A 6,207-nucleotide genomic window follows, 5' to 3' on the forward strand; every position below is an offset into this window, starting at 1 on the left:
TTTTCGATATCGAAAAAGTGGGCGTGGTTATAGTCCGATATCGTTCATTTTAAATAGTGATCTGAGATGAGTGCTCAGGAACCTACATACCAAATTTCATTAGGATACCTCAAAATTTACTCAAGTTATCGTGACGGACGGACGGACGGACGGACATGGCTCAATCAAATTTTTTCTGGATCCTGATTATTTTGATATATGGAAGTCTATATCTATCTCGATTCCTTTATATATGTACAACCAACCGTTATCCAATCAAACTTAATATACTCTGTGAGCTCTCCTCAACTGAATATAAAAATCCCCAACACAAAATCCCCATTTTATGTGTGAAATAAATTCAAATTAGGTTTAAAATCGCCGCGACCAAAAAAGTCTAATAATCCATAATACCAACTTTCTGCATAGGCGGCTTTCGGCCGCGCTTATAAAAAATAACCCTGGGCTACGCCATGGCAAGTCCGTATGTGTAGTATAACCGTGGCTACCGCCACGGTGATGTCCTTCTGCGTAGTACACGCTTCTGTTAGCTTGTTCGAATTAGAGCGACTAGCATTCCTATATATGGATAAGTAAAAATATGTTTTGCCAAACCTGAATATATAGTTGTACATACATAAATATGAATGAAAGAGGAAAGAGATATGCTATTTTTTACACCGTCATGATGTTTATCATAGCACTGGGATTTTGTGTTTGGGGAATTTGATTTGGGGATTTTGAATTTGCGGATTATGTATTTGGGATCTTTTTTTACCTGGGTATTCTGTGTTTGGGGATTTTTTTTTGGGGGGATTTAGGGGCACTACCGATTCGGCACGTTCCGGTAAAAAAGAACCAATAAGTTACTAACTAGGCCGACCATCTCGGGAACGATTAATATGACCAACCTTCTAGGCCATCCCGCCTCCCCACCCACCATAAGGAACTTGGGGTCGCCATGGCCTCGCCTGCTAAATATGTGTATAAACATTCATATTGTCTCGAGTAGGTGAGGTTGACAAATGGGTTGCGGAAGCATTATAGCTATAAAGCTTTGTATTGCGCTTATCAACCCCTTGAATCTCCGGATCAGAAGATGCTGATCCGAAGCGAGCTGGATTCACATATTCTAAATTACCACCCTTAAGCGTAACATTCCTCTCATCTTAGTGGTCTGAGTTTTAGGGCAAACCCGTAACATTGAGTTAAAATTTTTTGTATATTTAGAATAATACTGTTTTAGCAAAGCATTTTCAAAATAAGGTATAATACGACAATTTTGGTGTTCTTGTAGGAACGAGAAAAACATTCTTTGAAAGTCTTCACTGGCACTGTACAGGGGAAGCTCATTGCTTGAATATGACGTGAATGCAAATAGTTTGTTTCAACAAAGACCTGTTTCAATTTTTTTTTCGAACAAATTAAACATATATAATGAAAACATTAAAACATGGACATATTAGTTTGGCACGGCCTTACTAATACAATCCAGCACCAAACGAAGCATATCTGTAATTAAATCCAGTAAAGGTCAATCGATATTCACCTAATAGTTTGTGTGAAAAAAGTACTAAAAGTGGCATATTTTACTCCTGAAAAATGCAAAAAGCAACACTTTTTCGGGGACAACATTGGTGAAAAATTCTCAGATAGCCGAATGACAGAACAAAGAGGAATTTAGAGCGAGACAATTGACGGCTTACTTCACCTGGTTATTCCACCATAACTTTAATGAAAGGCGCTGAACAATAATGTGTTGAATTTAAAAAAATTCATAAAATCTGAACAATCAGTTTTATGGGATATATGTATACTATATATACGACCGATCCACTATGGCCGAAATTGCGATTTTAGCGGCAAAAATACTTCCCGACAAGCTAGCATCACCAAATTTGGTGTGTAGACTTCTATTGATAAAAAAATCGATTTGAGAAAAAATGGGTGGGCCACGCCCCCTTTTTTCAAAGTAGTGGCAAAACGTACTTCCTGGCAAGCTAGCTTTACCAAATTTGGTGTGTATACTTCTAATGATAAAAAAATCGATTTGAGAAAAAAATGGGCGGGCCACGCCCCCTTTTTTCAAAGTAGTGGCAAAACGTACTTCCTGGCAAGCTAGCTTCACCAAAATGGTTACACGGGCAAAAAAACAACTTGAGAAAAATTTAACGGTCCACGCCCTCTTTTTCCTATATCCAAAACCCAAATTGTCGCCAAAAATACTTACCAAAAAGCTGGCTTCATCAAATTTTGAAAACGGACTTCTTCTGACAAAAAAAACTTTAGAAAAAATGGGCGGCCGCGCCCACTATTAAAAAAATATTGAATGCTACCAAGAAATTAATTTATTTTTTAATTCATAAATTTATAATTTTAAAGAAGTTGTAAATGCTTATGGATTAATCTGAAATTAACAAAAATAACATACATATTGTCGAAAGATATAGGGCTTAATTATTCGTGGTCTATTTCTTCGTTTTCAGCCGCTTCTAATTCCAATGAATAATTATTGATCGACTCTAAGCTTACATCAGAATTATAACTATAATTGCAGCTGGAGGCTTCTTGAGATGTTGAAGGTAATAAAAGTTCTAGTGGCAATTCAGGCATTTTAAAAAGATCAATGACTTCTCTAGGAAAAGGAAGTTTTTTGAACTATTTGTAGGTTCTTGCAAACATAAACTTGAAATATGTGGGTCAGAGCTATCCATAGTTATATGATACATGTCAAGTATGTTGTGCACTCTTGAATCCTTTCGAGTGTGACCAGTTCGATCATTTTTATAATATTTGTTTCGCGCCTCAGATGCATTTTCTGCCAGGACACCTACGGGTACTACCGAAGCCTCAATTATTTGTGACGAATGCACTAATATTTTGTGTATTGTGGCAGACATAGAGTACCATTCTTAGTTTTGCAAAAATATTTCACTGGTTTTAATGCAATGATCACGAAACCGTTGAGCATCAATTTCAAATTCAGAGGAGAGAGCAATTAAGATTATGTGTAAATGTTTCAAAAAATCAATCTTTATACCAGTAATAGATGCTAAAGGGTCCGTGAGAGAAAATGCTCTTCTAGCTGTGTTGCCATCGTTGGTGTTGCAAGTTTTAAAACAAACTCGAAACTACGAATCCACGGATGCAAAGGGCTTAATCCATATTTCAAAGCGTCGGTCTTCGGTTCAAAATTAAGAGAATCAAAGTTTCTTATAGTTCTAAATTCCTTTCTACCGGCATGACAGATGGGACCTTGCTGTGCACTTTTAGTTTCTGTCAACACATTTAAGACTTTCCCAACTATTAATGTCATATATAAATTATATTTTACTTTAATTTTTTCCCATTACTTAGTGTGTATTGTAGTGGTTTCAACCCGTCAATCTGTTTCTTTATGTTGTGGTTTTCAATTAAAATGTGCTCTTTTGTTTCTTTAACAAACTCCACTTTTAAAGGTCTACAAAAGCGTACTGACTGAGGTGTACGGTTTACCTAAATGTTATACCCTGCTGATGAAATTATTTTTATTGGATTGACTGATGTCACAAAAAGGGAATGATCGAAACTTTCCGAAGTATTTTCCACAAATTTTTGTTTAAACAAGCTGTGACCGGTAGAACCATCAAACCCGTAGCTCGAAATTAGGATCGATTCTTCAACATCCATTGTACACAATACTTCATCTTGGTATTCAAGAATTCTTTTAGCTGTGTGGTCTAACAAATTTTGCAACGACACTTCGACAGAGCTTTCATTCGCTTTCATTTCATCCGGTCTACATTTCAATTTGCTTTTATAAACTTTATCATAAGTCGGATAAATACTACAATTGTGTTTTATGTTTAATTGCCGCATATTTGAGTACACCTTTTTAGTTAATCCGTTTTCTAACACAAACATTAGAGCTTCATCAGGTGATACTGGCGTAACTTTTTTGTGGCTAGTATTAAGAATTTCTCGAATTTCGGATGGCCGATTTGGAGATATAGCAACTTGTTGTAGGACACATTTCAAATCCGTTGCGTGGGATTTTTTGGCAGATATAGAGGCAGCATGAACTAATAATTGCGCATTGTCTCCTTGCTGGAAGCTAATTCGGAAGCTAATCTCCTTTTATTTCTTTCGCAGCTATCATCATACGTCAGTTTTGGTCGCCCAATAGTATTAATCTTTTTCGGTATTACAAAAATTGTTTCTCGACTAAACCATTTTTTATTATATTTTCTAAATGCATTATCATTTCTGGTTTGTTTATTCCATTTAAGTTTAAAAAAATTAGATAAGTTCCGAGCTTTAGTACATATCAATTTACTTAATTCACTGTCAATTTCGTATGAAATCTTTCCTTTTATGTAATTCGAAACATTCCTCTTGTTTCTCAACCAAAACTCAAATATTTCAGAATTTTTGAACCTGAGTGTTTCTACAAAAGTATTAAAAATTCGTTCATTAGCAGTCAAATGCATACACTTTTACCATGACATAAAACTTGAGTTTTCTACAAACAATCACATGTAAATAGTTCCAATGAAACTTCAAAACATGTTTAGTTTTACTCCACGAAAAACGATAAAACTCTTCAGAATTTCACAAAAAAATACATACAAAAAACCACCAAAATAAGTACGAAATAAAAACATTTAGCAAACTATATTTGTATATAGTAAAATTATTCACATCGAGTAATAGAACTCATATTTACAAAGTTTTTTTACAAGAATATATTATTAATTAATTTAATTTTATAAGAATTTTGCTGCTTCACTAGTATTAACACGTACTAAAAAATTTGTAAACATTACCAGCTATTTGTACATAAACAGGGTTGCCAACAGTAAATTATTTTTTAATTTTTCTTATCAATATGTTGGGTATTGAACACCATCAAAATAATTGCAAAAATTTAAATTTGAAAAATTTACTTTTTGCCGCTAAAATCGCAATTTCGGCTATAGTGCGATCTTAACGATATTTTCAGACCACGTATGCCTTATTGTAAACATGCCTTCATCTGAACACTCAGTTTTATTGAATATATAAAAAGATAAATAAATGACAAAAACCCCTATTATTAGAAAAATCGGTTGTATGGGGGATATATGCTATAGTGGTCCGATGTGGTCAGTTCCGAAAAACGATTAATTGGTCAGCCAAATATATCAGATCACCAAATTTCATCGAGATATCTCAAAAATTGAGGGACTAGTTTGCGTTCAAACAGACAAACGGACGGTCGGACAGACGGACATGGCTAAATTAACTCAGATCGTCATCCTGATCATTTCGGTATACTTATTGATGGGTATATCGTGTCTTTTTTAAGGACTTACAATTTTGAGATTCGTGACAAACTAAATATACCAATTCATTTTCTTGAATGGTATAAAAACGTAAAAAAAGTGGTATACTTATTGATGGGTATATCGTGTCTTTTTTAAGGACTTACAATTTTGAGATTCGTGACAAACTAAATATACCAATTCATTTTCTTGAATGGTATAAAAACGTAAAAAAAGTGGACGGTGTAGATTCAAAAATAAGATTTATAACATCGTAACTCATGAAACTTTCAATGTAGACATAATTTCAACAATTAATAACAGTGACTTGAACTCGGGAAAATATTTATTTACGCACAGCTCAAAATTAGACAATGGTAATAAAAAGTAAATGTAAGGCGCGATAACCTCCGAAGAGATTTAAGGCCGAGCTTCCCTTCCAATTTGCGTCGTGCTCCTCTTGATTTTTCCCTACAAATTGGCCGGACGGGACCTACATGTTTTATGCCGACTCCGAACGGCATCTGCAAGGCAGATGAGTTTTCACTGAGAGCTTTTCATGGCAGAAATACAATCGGAGCGCTTGCCAGACACTGCCGAGGGGTGACCCCGCTTAGAAAAATTGTCTTCTAATTGAAAAATCTTATTTCTAAAATTTTGATGTTGCTTTGCCCGGGAGTTGAACCCAGGGAATACGGTGTGATAGGCGGAGCACGCTACCATCACACCACGGTGGCCACCTCGTATATTGTTGCGTCTAACCAAAAGATCTAAGATCGGATCGTAATATATCTATTCAATTGTTTTTTATTACTTTTATATTAAGTCCCTTTCATGTTTGTCCCCTCATTTCCATACGAATTTTTGACCCACGGAAAAGTCTTTTTCGGTAACTTCCCGTTGAGCTAGACTCTTGATACTTAGAACATAGTTCAGATCTGGGGGA

At 35.2% G+C, this 6,207-nt stretch overlaps 1 pseudogene; it reads right to left on the reverse strand.

The window, feature by feature from the left end:
- Positions 1 to 2,347: 2,347 nt before the first annotated feature.
- LOC137236000 (uncharacterized) lies at positions 2,348 to 4,678 on the reverse strand (annotated as a pseudogene).
- Between the last annotated feature and the right edge of the window lie 1,529 nt (positions 4,679 to 6,207).

The sequence above is a fragment of the Eurosta solidaginis genome, unplaced genomic scaffold, assembly GCF_040869045.1.
Source record: "Eurosta solidaginis isolate ZX-2024a unplaced genomic scaffold, ASM4086904v1 ctg00001146.1, whole genome shotgun sequence".
In the NCBI taxonomy this organism is placed as follows: domain Eukaryota; kingdom Metazoa; phylum Arthropoda; class Insecta; order Diptera; family Tephritidae; genus Eurosta; species Eurosta solidaginis.